Here is a 20782-nt window from a genome sequence, read left to right as displayed (position 1 = left end):
ACATTTATATATTGAATTCTTCCTCGGTAATGTTGGGATTACAAAAATGAACAAGATTAATTTCCAGACGTCAAGGTATTCGGTAATCCAGTAGGAGAAAGAAAGTATGTTCATGAAGATTCTCATGCAGTGTAAAATAGAACAATTCATAATTGAGCAATAAAGTAAGTGCTATATATGTTCAGAAGGAAAAACCTGAGATGTCTCATAAAGGACCTGGTGGGTTTTAATATGTGTCTGTGGTTTGGGGAAAGACATTATAAGAGAAGAAGAGGAGGGAACTGAAGGAACAAAGGCAAGACGGGGTTCGAAAACAAAGCAAGTTAAGTGGTCTAATGTATTAGTGATTTTTGGAAAAAAGTCCAAGAAAGTAAATTTAATGTAAGATGTAGTGAGATCCATGATCCCCCAGTACACTAAGCAGTAATTGGGATGTGCTGTGTACCAATGGAGTAGGCATTAGCAGGGTGAGGTCCCATTTGGCATTGTGTTCTTACCCAAACAATTTTTTTTCAATGAATATAACAGTAATACTAAGAACCCTTTCTTCAGTCCTCTCACTTCCTCAGATTCACAAAAAAGTCACCATGACAAATCTCTTTAGAACAATAATCACACACAAAATTATAAGATATAGAAAATGAGAAGAATAAAATTGATGCACTTATTCTAATAGGCATAAATGGAATATTATACCTAAGCACATGAAGAACACTTATATAGATGGACCATATCATATATCATAAAGAATAAAGCAACAAACCTTTAAAAATTAGTATACCAACAATGTATAAAGAGAATTACACTCCATGACCAAGTGGGATTTATCCCAGGGATGCCAAGGCTCAGGATTCAAAAATTGATTAATGTAATCCATTGCATCAACAGGCTAAAAGAGAAAATCTACATAATATATCAATAGATTTAGAAAAAGCATTTGACAAAATCCAATACCCATTCATCATAAAAACTCTCAGTTTCTATTTATATGAAAATACAAATAGAGAGGAACTTCCCTAACTTGTTGAAGTATATCTACAATTTAACCTATAGCTAATATTGTACTTACCCACTAGCAGCAGGAGTAAATCAAGGATGCCTCTTTTTGCCACTCCTTTTCGATATCATAATGAAAGTCCTAGCTAATGCAATAAGAACAAAATAAATGTATACAGATTGGGAATTCAGAAATAAAACTGTCTTTCTTTGTAGGTGACATGATTGTCTCTGTAAAAATATCTGTAAAGCTCCTAGACAAAAACTCCTGGCAAAAAACTCCTGGAACTCATAAGGTTGCAAGATGGAAGGTTAATATATAAAAGTCAATCACTTTTTTGAATACCAGCAATGAATAAGTGAAATTTGGAATTAAAAACACGATACCATTTACATTAGCACTGCTCCTAAATTAAGTTCTTAGGTATAAATCTAACAAAATACGCACAAATTCTTTATGAGAAAAACTACAAAACTCAGATGAAGGAAATCAGAGAACTAAATAAACAGAGAGATATTTCATGTTCCTGGATAGGAAGACTCAATATTGTCAAGATGTCAGTTCTTCCCAACTTGATCTATAGATTCAATGCATTCCCAATCAAAATCCTCAAAGATTATCTTGTGGATATTGACAAACTTATTTTAAAGTTTATATGGAGAGGCAAAATACCCAAAATAGCCCGTATGATACTGAAAGAAAAGAACAAAGTTGGAGGGCTGACACTATCTGACCTCAAGACTTACTACAAAGCTACAAATCAAGACAGTGTGGTATTGGTAAAAGAACAGACAAACATAACAATGAAATAGAATAGAGAGACCAAAAATAGACCTGCATAAATATAGTCAATCGATCTTTGATGAAGAGGCAAAGGCAACTCAATGGAGCAGAGATAGTCTTGTTAGCAATGTTAATTTAGTGTATAGTTCAAAGTCGCTAGAAGAGCAGAATTGGAAGACGGATCTTTGAGGTGACACATATCTCAATTACCAGATTAGATCATTACACATTTTGTGATGTATCAAAATATCACATGTGCCCCCCAATAGGTACAACTATTATGTATCAATAAAAAAACTCAAAACTTCAAAATATTTTTTTAAAGAAACAATAGTGTTGAACCAACTGGACATTCAAATGTTTTCAAATGCAAAAAAAAATGAATCTAGATGCAGACCTTACACCTTTTACTAAAATTAATTAAAAATGTATCATAGACATAAATGTAAAACACAAAATTATAAAACTTTTTTTTTTTTTTTGAGACGGAGTCTAGCTCTGTTGCCCAGGCTGCAGTGCAGAGGCGCGATCTCAGCTCACTTCAAGCTCTGCCTCCCAGCTTCACGCCATTCTCCTGCCTCAGCCTCCCTAGTAGCTGGGACTACAGGCGCCCGCCACCATGCCTGGCTAATTTTTTTGTATTTTTAGTAGACACGGGATTTCACTGTGTGTTAGCCAGGATGGTCTCAATCTCCTGACCTCGTGATCTGCCCGCCTCGGCCTCCCAAAGTGCTGGGATCACAGGTCTGAGGGACTGTACCCAGCCAAAACTTTTAAAAAATAACATGAGAGAAAGGTACATGGCTTTGGATTTGGTGATGACTTTAAAGATAAAACTTCAAACGCACAATCCATAAAAGAAAAAGTCGGTGAGATGGATTTGATTAATATAAAAAAATTCTACTCTGCTAAAGATACTATAAAGAGATTAAAAAGAGAAGCCACAAACTGGGAGAAAATATTTGCTAAAGGCATATCTGAGAAAGGACTGTTATCCAAAATATAGAAAAGATTCTTTAAACTCATTAATATAAACCAAACAATATGATTCAAAATTGGCCCAAAGACCTAAACAGACTTATCACCAAAGATATCTAGGTGGCAAATGAGCATATGAACAGATGCTTCACATCATATGTCATCAGAGAAATTCAGATTAAAACAATGAAATACCACTACACACCTATTAGAATGGCCAAATCTGAAACACTGACAACATCAAATGCTGACAAGGATGTAGAACAACAGGAACTCTCATTCATTCCTTGTGGGAATGCAAAAGGGTACAGCCACTTTGGAAGACAGTTTGGCAGTTTTCTACAAAACTAAAAATACTCTTACCATATGATCCAGCAATTGCACTTCTTGGTATTTACTCAAAGGAGTTGAAAACTTATGTCCGCATAAAAATCTGCACATGAATGTGTATAACAGCTTTATTCATAATTGCCAAAACTTGGAAGAATCCAAGTTATTTTTCAGTAGATGAATGGATAAACAGACTGATACATCCAGACAATGGATGTATCATGATGAGTGCTAAAAAGATGTGAGCTACCAAGCCATCAAAAGACAAGGAAAAAACTTAAATGCATGTTACTAAGTGAAAGAAGACTGTTTGAAAAACTGCATACTGTATGATTCCAACTATACAATATTCTGGAAAAGTGAAAACTATGAAGACAGCAAGACAATCAATGGTTGTGAGGGGTAGTGAGGAGGAAAAAATGAATAGGCAGAACACAATGAATTCTTAAGGAAGTCAAACTACTTTGTATGATACTATAATGGTGGATGTATGTCATCATAAACTTGTGCAAACCCATAGAATGTACAGTACCGAGAGTGAACCCTAATATAAACTCTGGACTTTGAGTGAAAAGGATGTGCCAATGCAGCTTATCAGTTGTAATAAATGTACCACTCTGCGGGGCGGGGGGGATACTGATAATGGTGGAGGCTATGCATATGTGAAGGCAGGGATATATGGGAAATCTCTAGACTTTCTGCTCAATTTTGCTATAAAACTAAAATTGCTATAAAATGTGAGGTCCATCAAAAACATTATATGTCAGACCACAACAAAAACCCCATACATTTGTAAATTTAAAATGTGCTTCTAAATATTTCATAGGTATAGAAGAAAATATACTGGAAATTATACTGTAAATATTATATAAATAATAAAAGACAGTATGTATAAAAACTTGTAGGATATAGCTAGAGCAGGGCCTTGAATGCTTAAATCTAGAAAAACAAAGGTCAAAAATTATGAACTAAAAATCCAACTCAAGTTATAAGAAGAACAGCGTAAGTCCAAAGAAATTTTTAAAAATTATGTTTAATATAAGAGCAAAAAAAATGAAATAGCAAATCAACATATAACTGACAGAATCAACAAAGCAAAAGTTAATTATTTTAGAAGACCAACATTTATGTAGCTAGTAGGATTAATGAAGACAGAGAAGGAAAACTTCAATAATTTCGGGAATGAATAAGTGAAGGAGAGGCCATTGTTCTCCAGTGGTAGTGGGGGTCAGACAAGAGGCCTTGTCAAATGTGGCATCTTTGAAGATGGCTCTGTGATGGACACATGTTAAAATAGCCCTTATGATTCTTGTTTCCTGGTGTTCATTTCCTATATAATCCTCTTCTCTTGAGTGTGAGTGGATCCTGATACTTTCTTCTAAGTGATAGAATATGGCAAAGATGAAGGGCTATCACATCCATGACTATATTTCATTAAATAAGACTCCTCCTTGGTACCAAGCCAGCTTGCTCTAGAGTAGTTCTTTCTGTCAGTTCCTGGCTTTGAATAAGGAACCTTTTATGACTCCTTCAGCCATTAAAAAAAATAAATTCTTCCAACAACCCAAGGGAGCTTAGAAGCAGGTAGTTTTCTCTGCCAAGCCACCAGATGAGAACTCAGCCCTTGCTAACATGCTGTTTGCGGCCATGTGAAAACCAAGCAGAGAAACCAGCTAAGCTGTGCCCATATTTCTGGTTCATAGAAATTGTGAGATAATAATTGTGTGTTGTTTTCAGCCAATATGTTTAATAATTTAAATTCAATGCAATTAATATTTGATAATTTAAACAAATCACTTAGCCAATAATTTGTTTTGCAGCATAGAACAGTAATATATGTTCAATAAACTCAAACTTTATCAAACTGTCAGGTTTACAAACTTTTTCATGAAATCTGGCAAACTTCCTGGGTATACCTCAAAATTCTCACTCCTCAGATGTGGTGGCTTCTTGGCATTTCCCACAGGGTTCAGTTGTAGCTAATTTGTGTAATAAAATACTATTTATTGCTGAAAACAAATGAACTGTAGTATATGCATTAGCATGTATGAATCCTAGAATACTATGTTAGAGAAACAAGTCAAATTATAGAAGAATAAAAGTAAAAAATGAGATATAGAATTATTCAATTTACATAAAATTCAAAGATTCACACACTTCCGTATAGTCATTCCCTCTGGGAGTCTGGATGGAAAATAAAAATGTGGAAGGAAACACAAGGGACTTCAGAAGCACTCTTGAGTTGGGTGTGGTTACAAATAATCATCGTATTAATATATTTAAATCTTATATTTCTTTTCACACAAAATGGTAAGACTAGACTAATGTATACCCAAGTACCCACAAACCAGCTAAAAGAAATAAATTATAAATATAATTGACGATCCCTGCTTACTGTTCCATTCTCTCTCTTCCCTCACCTTCCCAAATACAACCACTGCCTTGCTTTTGTGTTTTTGAATCGCTGAGAGAATCTCATAGGAAAGCAACCAGAGCCTTGGTCATACTCTACCTGGAGCCTGTACTATCATGGGATTTCCTGCTATATGAAATAATACATTTCCTTATTAAGAGGCATGCAGAAACCATCCTAACTGATAAATGAAGACCAGAAATATCCTCCTGTAAGACAAAAGTGAAGAGGCAGGAAGGAAGGCAGATGTGGAGAATTATAATGAAGAAAGGGATACTGAAGATATTCTCATTAATTCACTTTGATCCCAGTGAGAAAGAAGAAGAGGATATCTGCTTAAAGTGATGAAAACATATGTTGTTGAGGATGAGGGTTAATAATTTTTATACATTGTGTATAATAGGTGTTCAATTAATGTGAATGACTGAATAAAGAAATCAATGAATAAATGGAATGAGATTACGTTTGTAGACTGAATGGAAGAAGCCAGTGAAGAGGAAGAGACTGAAGGTAGAGGAAAAGATGAGAGAAATAACAGAGCAAGATTCCCAAGTGAGAAGTGAAAGTTGCAAAGCTCCTGGGCTTGATCTAGAATGCTTCTTATACCCTACACAGGGTGAGATCATTATTGTATTAGTGGCTTGATGTGGGACATCTGCGTGGGGACAGAGTAGATCTATCCATATAGAGACAGGAGAAATTGCTCTTATAGAAAAATATCGTAAAATATACTCAGTACAAGGGAAATAAGTAAATTTACATTTGTATAGAAAGTATTTCAAGATATAGCAGGACAGAAGCCTTCCCTTCATCCCCAGTCTCACTTCCTATACTCTCACCTGCAAGGCCCTGATGAGACTTTCCATTCCTATCTGCACACCCCATGAACATGGTGGCTGCTGATTAACTCAAAAATACACATATGACATCTTGGGCCTGCTCTCATCTTGCCCTTCTTATGGCTTACCTCCCAGGACCATGTTGATGCCTACCAAATTGTTTCCTTTTCTGCTTCACAAACTCCTAGTCTGAGTTCCTTTCAAGTGTGTAGACCTTTACTACAGGACACTATGTTTGCTGACAGAGGGGGTTCAATGAAGAAGACAAATCCTGTCTTCAAGGTGGTTAAAATTGGGCAGGGGTCCCTCAGCCTTGCTATTCTGTCTCCTTGCCCTGAGGTCAAGGAATCACAGACTTTGGCATTGGAAGGAACAATGGAAAAGAACTCCCCTCACGTTATAAATGCTGAAAGTCAAAGGCTTTCTGAAGGATGGGTTTGTCCACGGCCATAAAATGAGGTAGAGCTAGAGCCAGAGCCCCTGATTCCAAACCAGTGCCTTTCTCTGTATCATGATGCTTAAAAGGAAGAGATGCTCTTGAGTAGCTAACATTTAGAAGATTAATAAGAAATAACACAGTAAGGGATGGTAGAGAAGGAAGACATAGTCTTTGTCCTTCAGGGTCTTGCAAGTAACACAGAGTCATAAGTAATTTAATTGCTTTTTAAAAATGATTAAATGCTGAAATGGACATACAAGTGAATGCAATAGAAGGCTCTTGAAAACTGAGACTGGACTTGATTCTGGCACAGTACTCAGTACCCAGTAGATATTCAATAAATGAGTGCTATGAGGATTTGTAAATTACAATGTGCTCATCTCATAGAGTTTGGCATTCAAATAGACATTTACAGATTTTTCTTTGGGAAAGGGAGTTGACCAAAATATAACACTTTAAAAAATAATGGTGGCATAAAAACAACGGAAGTACAAGTGTTGATAGAGTTCTCAGTTGTTCATGTTAAACTCCATCTCTCTGAAATGTTCTATAATCCTCTCTGTGTGGTATCTTTCTCTCAGCTTATTTCAAACATTTATATGGCTTTGGACAAAATAAGACAAGTATTTCCTGAATCATTTGACATTCAGCTGTTACTGAAGATGTTAAAACTACAAGCAAACCTGCTAATCGTCAGCAACAAAGCAGCTTAATCCTGGCTGACTGGCGATTTGTTTGGGAACCTTTGGAGCAACAGAGAGATTCAAGTTTGTAAAAAGAGGTAAATAGTCAGTTAGAGATTAGAAATGAAAAAAGGAAAAGACTTCTTTTCCCCAGACCACACACTGACAGGGAATCTTCCTTGAGCAATTGTTCAAGAATGTTTCATGTTTTTCCCCTCTCCCCTGCCCTTGGCTTCTCCCCTGCCCATTCCTCCCCCTCCCTCAGCCACAGAAGGCTTGATTGGCAGTTGTCACCACTGATAGAGAGAGGAAGATGCTTCAGAAAAGAGGGAGGGAGCAGGGGGAGGCCGACTCGTCAAAAGCAACGGTCGTCAAAAGATGATTCCTTCTGTCTCTGTGTGTTTTGTTTCTCTTTAAATTATTCAAATCTGGGTGGCATTTAGGATAACTGGCATTTTGACACAGCTTAAAGGATTGTCTCACAAACGCTATTGAACTGAAGCTGCCACCCTTTAAAAAATGTATAAAAAGAGATCTTTGGTATAATCTGATATGTCTACAAATGAAAGCCAGTTTCATGCCAAAGTCTGTAAATATATATATATATTTATTGGCCAGTCTTTTCCCCTTTTCTACCTATTTTTTATTGTACTTACAGTTTTGGGATACATGTGCAGAACGTGTAGGTTTTTTACATAGGTATACACGTGCCATGGTGGTTTGCTGCACCCATCAACCCGTCATCTACGTTAAGTATTTCTCCTAATGCTATCCCACCCCCTGACAGGCCCCTCCCTGTGTCCACGTGTTCTCATTGTTCAGCTCCCACTTATGTGTGAGTACGTGTGGTGTTTGGTTTTCTGTTCCTGTGTTAGTTTGCTGAGGACGATGGTTTCCAGTTTCATCCATGTCCCTGTAAAGGACATGAACTCATCCTTTTTATGGCTGCATAGTATTCCATGGTGTATCTGTGCCACGTTTTCTTTATCCAGTCTATTATTGATGGACATTTGGGTTGGTTCCAAGTCTTTGCTATTGTGAATAGTGCTGCAATAAACATACATGTGCATGTGTCTTTATAGTACGATGATTTATAATGCTTTGGGTATATACCCAGTAATGGGATTGCTGGGTCAAATGGTACTTCTGGTTCTAGATCCTTGAGGAATTGCCACACTGTCTTCCATAATGGTTGAACTAATTTACACTTCCACCAACAGTGTATAAGCATTTCTATTTGTCCACATCCTCGCCAGCATCTTTTGTTTCCTGACTTTTTAATGATCGCCATTCTAACTGGTGTGAGATGGTATCTCATTGTGGTTTTGATTTGCATTTCTCTAATGACCAGTGATGATGAGCTGTTTTTTCATATGTTTGTTGGCCACATAAAAGTCTTCTTTTGAGGAGTGTCTGTTCATATCCTTTGCCCACTTTTTGATGGAGTTTTTTTTTCTTGTAAATTTGTTTATGTTCCTTGTAAATTCTGGATACTAGCCCTTTGTCAGATGGATAGATTGCAAAAATTTTCTCCCATTCTGTAGGTTGTCTGTTCAGTCTGATGACAGTTTCTTTTGCTGTGCAGAAGCTCTTTAGTTTAATTAGATCCCATTTGTCAATTTTGGCTTTTGCTGCCATTGCTTTTGGTGTTTCAGTCATGAAGTCTTTGCCCATGCCTATATCCTGAATGGTATTGCCTAGGTTTTCTTCTAGGGTTTTTATGGTTTTAGGTCTTATGTTTAAGTCTTTAATCTGTATTGAGTTAATGTTTGTATAAGGTGTAAGGAAGGGATCCAGTTTCAGTTTTCTGCGTATGGAAACAGGCTAAATGCCCCAATTAAAAGACACAGACTGGCAAATTGGATGAAGAGTCAAGACCTCCATGGGAGTGGGATCCGCTGACCTAGACCAGTTGGCTTCCTGGCGTCAGCCCCCTTTCCAGGACAATGAACGGTTCTGTCTCCCTGGCATTCCAGGTGCCACTGGGATATGAAAAATCTCCTGCAGCTAGCTCAGTGTCTGCCCAAACAGCTGCCCAGTTTTGTGCTTGAAACCCAGGGCCCTGGTGGTGTAGGCACCTGAGGGAATCTCTTCTATGTGTTCAGAGATTGCATAACAGGGTTGTGGTAACAATTCAAATGTAAAATGGCAGTTAATAAGATTTTGCTAAGTTTTTTTATTTTTTATTTTTTTGCAATTCTTGTTCTGTAAATTGGAAAGGTCAATCTACTGTGGAAATGACCAGAAAGTACAAATAGCTTTTCTTATTTTCTGCCTCATATTTTTCCTTTATTGGTGCATGTAACAGAGATGGTTGTATATTTTCTCCTTTGAGCCAAAATCCTGAGCCACTTGTCACAGTCCACAGCCTGACTCCACAATTCAAATAAAAAGTAGACACCTCTGCCTCTGCCTGCCGTGTCTGGGTAGTACCAGAATTACCCAAGACAGATGCAAGAGTCCAGTGAAGCATTTCCCAGAATACTGGGGTTTTGCAGTTTGCCACTAGTATTTAGTAGCACCAATTCAAATCCCTATGCTCAGTACTAGAGAGGTCAAAGAGTGTATAGGGAGTAAATATTCAGAGGACATCACTGTCAACTTGAAATTATTTTATTAAGTGCCAACATTGTGCAACCATTGTCTGTAGCTAAAACCAGGTTTAGTCTATTTTCCCTGACCTCAGGAAGAGTATAATCTAGTGGGGAGAAGGAAAGACTTTTTTTTTTTTTTGAAACAGAGTTCGCTCTTGTTGCCCAGGCTGGATTTCAGTGGTGAGATCTCCGCTCACCGCAACTTCCGCCTCCCAGGTTCAAGTGATTCTCCTGCCTCAGCCTCTCGAGTAGCTGGGATTACAGGAGTGCGCCACCACACTCAGCCAATTTTTGTATTTTTAGTAGAGATAGGCTTTTGCCATGTTGGCCAGGCTAGTCTCAAACTACCGACCTCAGGTAATCCACTCACCTCGCCTCCCAAAGTGCTGGGATTACAGGCATGAGCCACCGTGCCTGACCGAGGATTTTGTTTCTATAAGTGAAAAGGGATGATGAGATACGCAGAGACAAATGAATGGTATAGACAAGAAATGTGTCAGGATTTCAACAGTAAGTGAGATAACCAGGGGCTCTGATAAGAAAGATGTTAGCAAGGACACCCTGGGACCACACCAGGAAGGGACAGATTGATGCAGTATGGGAGTAAGGGGGGCTCTCCAGGGAAGGAAAGGCTGTGAGCAAATATATATAACCATAATTAGAGAGGAATAGCAGTTCTTCCTTTGTGAAAAACATTTCACCACACAGTAAGTTTCAGATTGAATTCTGTAAGTAGCGGCAAGCCTCTCATGAAGGTTTTGAGTAGGAAAGTGGCCGGCACAGCCTGGGGAGATGTGTCTGTGATCTGTAGGGTGTTCTGGAGAGAGCAATAACAGCAGAAAAAAGAGTTATATCTAATTTTTTGGAAGTAGCTTTTTTTTTTTGAGATGGGGTCTCACTCTGTCACCCAAGCTGAAGGGCAGTGGTATGATCATGGCTTACTGCAGCCTCGACCTCTGAGGCTCAAGGGATCCTCCTGCCTCAGCCTCCCAAGTAGCTAGGACTACATGCATGCACCATGACACTCAGCTAATTTTTTGCTTGTTTGTGTGTTTTTTTGCAAAGACAGGGTCTTGTTGTGCTGACCAGGCTGGTCTTGAACTAGCCTCAAGTGATTCTCTTGCCTCGGCCTCCCAAAATGCTGAGATTACAGGTGTGAGCCACTGCACTCATCTAAGAAGCAGCTTCTTTTAACAAGCATTTTTCAGCACTTCAGTGTGTTCTGGACCAGAATTTTATAACCATGTTAACCAGAGAAATAGATCTTGTCAGCCAGGAGTGGTAGCTCATGCTCGTAATCCCAGCATTTTGGGAGGTCAAGGTGGGCAAATCACTTGAGGTCAGCAGTTTGAGACCACCCTCGCCAACACGGTGAAACCCTGTCTCAACTAAAAATACAAAAATGGGCCAGTGGTGGTGGTGCGTGCCTGTATTCCCAGCTACTTGGGAAGCTGAGGCAGGGGAATCCCTTAAACCTGGGAGGCAGAGGTTATACAGTGAGCCAAGATCTCACCACTGCACTCCAGCCTGGGCCACAGAGCGGGACTCCATCTCAAAAAAAGAAAGAGATAAAAAGAAATTAGGTCTTGGCTTACAGTGGAGGACTTGGTGTTTGTCCTCTGTGTGACCTTGGGGAATGGACATGATCTCTGGGTGTGGTTCTGCATCTGAAAAATGGGACCAAAATGCCATACCCTGCCTTCCTTATTGGATTCTATATTGTGAAGATAAACTTCAATGATCTTAAAAAAGTATTGTGCTCCAATCCCAGGACTTTGGGAGGCCGAGGTGGGTGGATCACGAGGTCAGGAGATCGAGACCATCCTGGCTAACATGGTGAAACCCCATCTCTACTAAAAAAAATACAAAAAAATTAGCCAGGCGTGGTGGCAGGCACCTGTAGTCCCAGCTACTTGGGAGGCTGAGGCAGGAGAATGGTGTGAACCCGGGATGCAGAGCCTGCAGCGAGCGGAGATTGTGCCACTGCACTCCAGCCTGGGTGACAGAGCGAGACTCTGTCTCAAAAAAAAGTATTGTTTTCCACCAGAGAGAATTCTGGGTCTGAAATTTCACATTTTAAAGTATAAAAAGAAATAATAGAACACAAATTTTTATACATCTGACCCCAAACCTGCAAAGAAGCGAATCCATACTCCCTAGAGCTGTCACCTCAGAAAAAATCATATTCCTAGAATCCAATAATTGTGTTGCCAAAGACCATAGGCTCATATTAGAGAGAAGAAGGAAAGACAGAGAGAAAATTTATCATAGTTTCTTGGTCAGTATGTATGCCAGAGAATCCAAACTTCTCTCCGAATCTGTGATATGTGACTTTGACCACAACTGGGAGAACTCTCCCTTCAAGAAATTAGGTCAACATCATTTTTGCCTTTTGATATGGTGGGCTGGCATGACATGAGAGAATGCACTCTGTTAGAATGAACTCTATTATCTCCTCTCTGAGAGGGAGACATTTGAGATATTTCTGTCTTCTTAGAAGATTTAGAAATTTGCAGCAGAGGAAACCTTATTCCCAGGTTTTTCTTTCTCATCCAGCATGTTCAGAAAGTCTCATTTCTATTTCTCTTTTGAATACTGTGTTCCAAAGCTCAGGCATTTTCATTCTGTCTAAGGGTGGACATCATAGCATCAGCTTTGCTATGGATAGAGCTAGGTTGGAGGGCGCACTTTCTTGATCATTCAGATGGGCTGGCTTGCTTTCCTCTTTGAAGGCACCAGCCCTGAAATCCCGGCCTTTACACAGAGTGTGAAGGACAGAGCAGACTCTCTTATCCAGGATTACTGCCTTTTGTAGATGGTGTCTGGGCAAAGAGAGATGAAAAGAGAATAAATCTTTGGGGGTTATAGCCTTTTAAATGATCAGAGGCTGTTACCCATTCATTAGGTTACTCATTGCTTCTCTGTGGAGAGGGATACAGAAGTGATGGGATAAGATGCCAGGAGGGATACTCAAGTGGAAGTCCTTCCATGCAGAAAAAACCCTGAGAAATATTTTATTAGTACCAGTGTCAGTATCAGATTTGTATTAATACCTGTATTAGTATATATATATGAGCTTTGGTATTAATATTAGTATATGTATTTATATTTGCATTAGTATTGGTGTAATCATTATTATTAGTATCAGTGTCAGAGTTAGTGTTAGTATTAATATAAAAAAGTGTTAGTATTAATATAATAAAACATCTAGAACAATATTGTGGCACAAATGGGGGTTCAAGACATGTTTATTTTTTCCCCTGCACTGAAATTTCCCGCTTTGTCTTTTGGGAAAGATTGGTACTTTCTCTTCCATGCAATAAATATGTATTAAGAATCATTTTACTAAATCAAATGAACTGCCACTGCAGAGTATTGTCTTTGGTATATAGAGAATATTCTTGCTCGAGAGGAATGTTGCATAGTAGACTTATTCCTGGGAACATGGTGCAGCCTTCTGCAGAGAAGGAAAACTATTTTGACAATTTTGGTGAGGTTTGGTCTAGGAAAGGTAAGTAAAGAGGTCAGGATGTCAGGGGATGGTGATGGTGGCATGGCATGAACAAAAACTCCTTCCCTCCATGGGCCAAGCTTGGAAACATGCAACAGAAATAGTGATAAGCAATTCAGTAGACTCATCCAGCTAAGCTGGAGAAAATCTCTTTGGGTTTTCAGTGGACTCCCTTAACTATGACAGTTATTTCCACACAACCAATAAGGGCAATGGAGATGCTTCCCCTTAAAATATCTTCCCTGGGGAGGACTTGCTTTTCTTGGGGTGATCTTGATTTGCTCTTACATCAGCAATCTTATTACTCAGGATAAATTTTTAAAATCACAGCTTGTTGACCCGTTTTATGAATTAGGATGCCACTTGCTGGATAAACCAGATCTCTGTGTGGGGAGAACTGAACTGGTCCCACTAAAGTGAGGTGGGACCCAGTCAGTAGAAACTGCATTTGTCAGTAATTTGGAAAGGAGGATGTTCAGACCATTGTTCTGTGCCTCAGTTTCCTCCTCACAAAGATAGACATCATTCAGCAAGCCTTCATGAAGCATCTCAATAGCCCCCAAATCATCCCTACAGGACAAAAAGAAAAGGAGAAACTACAGACTTGTACTAATGGACTGTACAATGAAATTTTTCTTTTTATCTTCTGTGATATCTGACAAAGCTAATATTCTAAGGCACAAGCATCCAGTCATGGAAGCTATGGTGTAATTATTCAGAGAACAGGCTCCTTGTTCAAACTTGATGGGACCAAGTTCAGTATTCAAGTTAAGCCACCTGAATATTAAATGGGGAATTACATACAAAGTGCTTAGAAAAGTGCCAAACTCTGTTAAGGAAGTATTTAAAGAGCATTAGCGATCGTTGTCATTGTTAATCATGATCATTGTCCTTTCATCTGATCATTGTTGAACAAACAGGACTTAGAAATAAGCTGGTCCACTTTTTCTCAGCTCATGTGCTGTGTATCAATCCATGGAAAATGAGATTCATGAAATTCTGTCCTATTGACAAGCCCAGACTCAGTCCAAAGGGAGAGAACTCATATTTTAAATACAAATTATGGGGAAAAGACAGCTGGGGGACTCATAGTCCATGGTCAAAAATGAAACAGTAGAACTGCAGCAATCGGAAACTTTCTGGTGAGTTTTTCTCAGCTCCCTAGATTCCTCTGGACAGATTTTCCTATTTGATTCTTGACTTTCACTTTTTGCACCCGTGTGTTGAATCTCCTCGAGAAAACTAAAGATGGTACAACCACGTGAAGATCCAAGGGAAAGGAAGGAGTGCTGGCCAGTGTTCCTAGGATGGCTTCTGTTTTGCTGGCACTGAGGCCATATGTTTTGCTATGCTAGTGAAGCATATACACTTATGCTTTAGATATGCATGCTTCCCTTTGGACACAAGAGCACATATCCCCAAATTAATTCAAGCCCTTCTGGAGTCTAGCTAGCTGATTTGGGGAGAGATGCTTAATCTCTTTTCAATAAAGAGATTTACAAAATTTTTTGTGTGATTGAAAGCAATGATAATCTTGAGTAGGATCTGGAGTCAGACACCATAAGTTCCAATCCTGATCCTATCACTTACTTGAGCTTGGGCAAGTCATTCTCCTGGCATCAGTTTTCTCCTCTGTGAAATGGGAATGATAGTAGCACTGTACTATTGTTAAGAGGATGAGATCTCTTATGGAAAGTACTTAGTACCTGGCACATCATAAGCCTAAGGATTCTTCAGCTTTGAGCAGTACTGCCTTTGATTGTGACCTAAAATATTTTTTTTAATTCCAGCATTTTAAATTGTGACCCCATCCTGAGATTTGGTAAAAATATCCAAAGTTTGCATAGTATTTTCATTATCGTATAACTTTAATAATATAATCACTTAAAGTAGTATAATTATCTTGATTTTATATATATATGCATACATATACCATATGTGTATATATATATATATATATATATATATATATATATGTGTGTGTGTGTGTGTGTGTGTGTGTGTATCTAACTGCAGAATAGTAGGTTATCAATGGAGTTTCAAACATATCTGGAGCCAAATGTTTATTGTTAAAGTCAGGAGGATGCCTACAATAATCATACATACTGTGTTTCAGGATAGCCAAATTGGATAGGTAGTAAGGACAAGTGTTTTTTTAGGGAAGTATGATGATAATGATGAATAATGATAAAATAATAGAATTAACTATGCTAATAATGATAAAATAATAGAATTAACATTCTACTATGTCTCAACTCCCAATGATTTAATGAACATAGGCAATGACTTTGGGTAGCCACTAACATCATAAAAAGAGAGACAAACAGGTGTCATGTGCCTTCTGATGGATATACGCAACACTATGCATGAAATAGTTTTGCCCTTCGCCCAAAATCTGAACCTGAATCTGGTCAACAAATTCACTAAACATATAGGGAACTGAGGAACACATTCAACACCACCAGAGAGATGTAGCTAGCAAAACTCAAACTATTTGAGACACTAAAGAACAAATAACCTGTTTCTTCTCAACAACGTTAAACAAAAAACATAAAAGGAAAACATATAAATGAAAGGAGGAAACAAATACATTAGTTAACTGCATTGTATGGACCTCCTTTTGATCCCAATTTGAACAAACAAACTGTGAAAAGGAGAAACACATTTATAAGACAATCAAATATCAACATTGACCAGGTATTTGATTATATTAAAGAATAATTATATTAAGGAATAATTGTTAATTTTGGTGGGTAATAAGAATATTGAAGTTATGTTTTAAAAAGGTAACACATGGTTATCTTTGTGGAAAGAAAAAATATAGGTAATAAACATCAACGCTTATCTCACACCAAGTACAATATTTAGTTCAAAATGAATCAAATATTTAATTGTAAGAGCTACAACTGTTAAAGTTCTAGAAGAAAACTTAAGAGAAAATCTTTGTTTAGGCAAAGTTTCTTATATAGGACACTAAATGTACTCTTTATGAAAGAAAAAATTATAAAATATACCTTAAAATTTTAAAAAATGCTTTCAAACAATAATGTTGAGGGAGCAAAAGGGACTGAGAAAAATATTTGCAACATATATATCTGACAAGTGCCATTGTGTATCACTTATCTATTACTGTGTACCATTATTCCAGAACATAGTAGCTTAAAATAAGCATTTACTATTTCCCACTGTTTCTGAGAGCTGGGAATCTAGGAATGATGTAGCTAGTTGTTCTGAATGATTTAGCTGGGTCTTTCACTAGATTGCAATCAGGTTGACTTCCCCAGCCTTAGCCTTGTGATTCTCAAGGCTGGAGAACTGACCTTCCTGCTCACTCTCATGGTTAATGTCAGGACTCAGTTTCTCTCTGGATGTTGGCTGGATGCCTTCATTCCTTAGCACATGGCCAGCTTCATAGGTTGCCTGGCAGCTGGCTTCTCTCACGGCAAGTGATTTGAGAGACAAAACCTAAGATGGAAGCCACAGTTTTCATAACTTAATCTTAGTAGTAACAGGCTGCTGAATGGGATTCCGCTAAAGTTTATATGTTGAAGCCTTGACTCCCAACATGACTGTTTTTTGATAGCGCTTTTAGGAAGTAATAAAGGTTAAATGAGGTCCTAATGATAGGGTCCTAATTAGATAGGATTGGTGGCCTTATAAGAAGAGGAAGTGCCACCAGAGGTTGCATTAGTTTCTAAACATGTTTAGATAAACAAAATCTCCACATGCACAAGAAAGCTTTTTGTATACCTTCTGTTAGAAATGGAGGGTGTTACACCAAGATGAGGATATTAACAATGGTAGCAGAAGAACAGTGTTCATGAAATGCAATATAGCCCATAAAAGAGGCAAAGGGGCAATGGGCTTTCTCAGGCAATAGCAATGAGAAGTCCCCTGATGATGGCCCCACAGAGTGAAAAAGGAAGCAGCCTCCAGGTGAGGAGAGATGCAAGTGGTAGAATATGTACGTATCTAACTGTGTGGGAAAGAATATTAGGAAGTGATTTACAGTTCAGTGGTGAGTTTGGGAAGAATTATAGAAATATTAAAAAATTTACAAATGGAAGAATGAAATGGTTGCTTCAAGATAAAGGTTAGGCAAACAGAAAAATAGAATTGTTTCACAACTTGACTCAGGAAAGAACATTTACCTAGACACGACAATGTAAATATCTCATAGCCATTTAACCAAAAATTGTGATAGAATTATAATTTGGAATAATGGGAGAGGAAAAATAGGCAGGAGGAACATAAAAGTGGAAAATTACCATCTTTCACTTTAGAAACACAATAGAAAATGTCTAAAATTCACATAGTAGAAGACACTTTAAAAAAAAAAGTATGGAAGAAACAGCTAAGATGCCAGGAAAGGGCTGTCTTTAAAGAGTGGACTGAGAACAATAAGGCAGGAGATTTCCAGGTTTTGTTTAAACACATTTATTCCATGTATCTTATTAAACTATGTGTGTGTGGTTCTTTGATCAAAGCAAAATTTAATTGCATTAAGAAAGAATTTGTTTGGAGGATACAAACTGAAAATCAACATGGAGAAAACACTCCTTTCCACCATATACATAGACGTGTGGGTACTGAATAGAAAGTTCAAGCCAGACCAGAAGGCTTGACTGGCCATGCACAATGAGGAAGAGCAAGGTGGAGGGATCATCAAGGGAAAAGCTGAAAGATTGAGACTCTCCAATCTGCTGGGAGATAATTTTAGGAGTGAGTTTTCCCAAGGATTGCCTTTGAGACCTCTCCTTTGAAAACGGTCCTAATTCTGTGTCTCAGTGCTGGCCGTTGTGTGAGTATGAGTCAGACCAAGGGCATTTTAGAATAGATGGTAGAATTTTAGAATTTTAGAATTTTCTTGGTTTGCAAATCACCTTTTATTAATATTATACTTCAAGGAATGTGTAACACACACTAACAAAGAGCAATCGGAGAAGGAAACTTTGCTGAAAAGGTGCTGACTTACACAGCTTTCTAATTAATTATGTATATTTTAAACACCAAAGCAGGAGTGTATTTTGTTCTCTGTTGTGTCTCCTCAACCATGTTACAATTAAGACGTATGTATTTCTCACCTAATATAATCAATGAACTGGAAACTATTGGCATTTGAGGGAGGGAATCTTTGTGAGTGAGGTAAACAACTTTCCTATTCAAATATATCTCATTACACATTATTTAAGTTACATCATTATATAAATACAGATATTAAGAGTACATTCTGAAGAATAATTTTTTTTTCTGAAATTGATATTTCACGTTCTGCTGGTAACACCTCACTCCCAAACCACATTGGAGTTGCATTAATGATGCTCAAATTTGATTGTTTATTCATTCTACTGTGCTTTTACTAAACTTGAGGAGAAGCACTGTGAAGGGAAATTTCTTGATGAAATTGGTTTAAGACATTAACAGTCAATCGGGACACTGATAAAAAAGAATTCGACTTTGTTTCTGTGAAAATGAGGAGATTAGAAAAAGGAGGAAACTGTTCATGGGGATAAGTCTTTCTCACTTTAAGAGCTGAGGGCTTTTATAATGAGGAACACTAAGCTCATTTTACATCACACAGAATTTAGCATTGCACCTGCTTAGAGTGAGAGCAAACTGAGCAAAAATAACAAAAATGAATGCAAGAAGTTACCCTAAAACACAGGCCTACTCAAAGATTAAAGTGGGGGAAATAATAACACATTTTCTTTTACAAAAATATGGGTGAAGAATGGAATTGCTATTGTTCTGCATGTTTTTCTAAATCAAGTCTGACTAGAGTCCAAGAAAAATTTTTCTAAGATAATGCCAAAAAATTGCTCTTTCTGGGCAAAAATCAGTCTTATTTCCCTTTGTCATAATGTAATGCTTCCTCTGTTACATTTTTCTTTAGTCAACAATGTAAAAACAAATTTATTGTCGATCTGAAAATTGTTTTTGTGGGGCTCAAAACACTTTGCGTTTTATATAAATGTAGTAATTCTCTAGATTACCATTTCATGGTACACTGCACACCAAAGAAAGCAACCTGTGTCTTTTACACAAGAGTGTGGGTGGGTGGGGAGATCTGAAGCGGGGGCAGTGTGGGGAGCCATCAGCCCCAGAAGTAATCAGATAAAGCTAGTGGCTTGGTATTAGTGTGTTAGCTTTGTCTAAGTCCCAGCATCTTCAATGGGCCAGCCCCTCTTCATTTGTCACCCCAGCGCACCTTTTGTGCAAATAATTTCCCATTGGTATTACCCAGAGCTTGGAGTCGATAGCCGACTAGCCTCTTTGCTTGTACCATTATTTCCAGCAAGCTTGCTACATCTGCAGTAAATCCTGGAGGATTTGTGGGTGGACTGAGGAAGTGTGAGTGGCAGAATCAGATGATAAGGCCTGGATTCGGCTGAAACAAAAGCTTTTCCATTCTGGCCTGATGTGGCAGAGTCACAGCATCTGAAGATTTGGTTTGATCAAGTTTTTGCCAGCTGTCACAGGGAGTTCAAGCAAGTTAAAAATGAAGCCCATGAGCCTTTCTCTTGTACTCCATTAAGCTTGCCTGTAAGCACCAGTGATGAAAATCTTTCTCTTTTCTTAGCCTTTTTGTGTTGTGGTGGTGGTAGAGAACAATGGATCTTCAAGAAGATGGGTCAGATATGCCAAGGAACTGTTTTAAGTGATAGGCCCAGATGAAAATCTCTGGATTTAGATAGCAGTCACTGGCAATTTTCAGGTGTTGGGGCAAGAAATGTGGTTTAATCAAAATTTCTCAGCTTGGTTGCAGAGGGGCTACAATGAGCTTTTCAATGCAGAGTTGTTTTCCAGCAAGATCAAATCCATGGCTGTCATTTTATGTACATTTTTCTCCTTCTGGGTTTTATTTTCTCTTTTATCCAGAAAAGCTTAACTTGGAAGTGATGTCTGTTTATCAGCAGTGGCTCATTATGTCCATGAATGTGAGTGCGTGCGCATTTTAACATACAAAGGAAAGGAGGCAATGTGGCTTCTGAAAAGCATATTGCATGAGAATCTGTCCAGTTACTCAAATATTTCTGTGTGGTGCTTGGGTATCAGGATCCCCTGTTAGGGCTCCATATCAGTCAGCATAGTCTGAGTTATGTCTTGGTAACAAACGACCCTAAATTTTCAGTGGTTCATAACAAAAAAGTTTGGTTAATCATGCTATATTTCTATCTGGGTCAGCTGTGCTCTCTGCCATTTGCCTGCACTCAG

This window comes from Nomascus leucogenys, chromosome 10, assembly GCF_006542625.1.
Source record: "Nomascus leucogenys isolate Asia chromosome 10, Asia_NLE_v1, whole genome shotgun sequence".
In the NCBI taxonomy this organism is placed as follows: domain Eukaryota; kingdom Metazoa; phylum Chordata; class Mammalia; order Primates; family Hylobatidae; genus Nomascus; species Nomascus leucogenys.
This window is presented reverse-complemented; position numbering follows the sequence as displayed.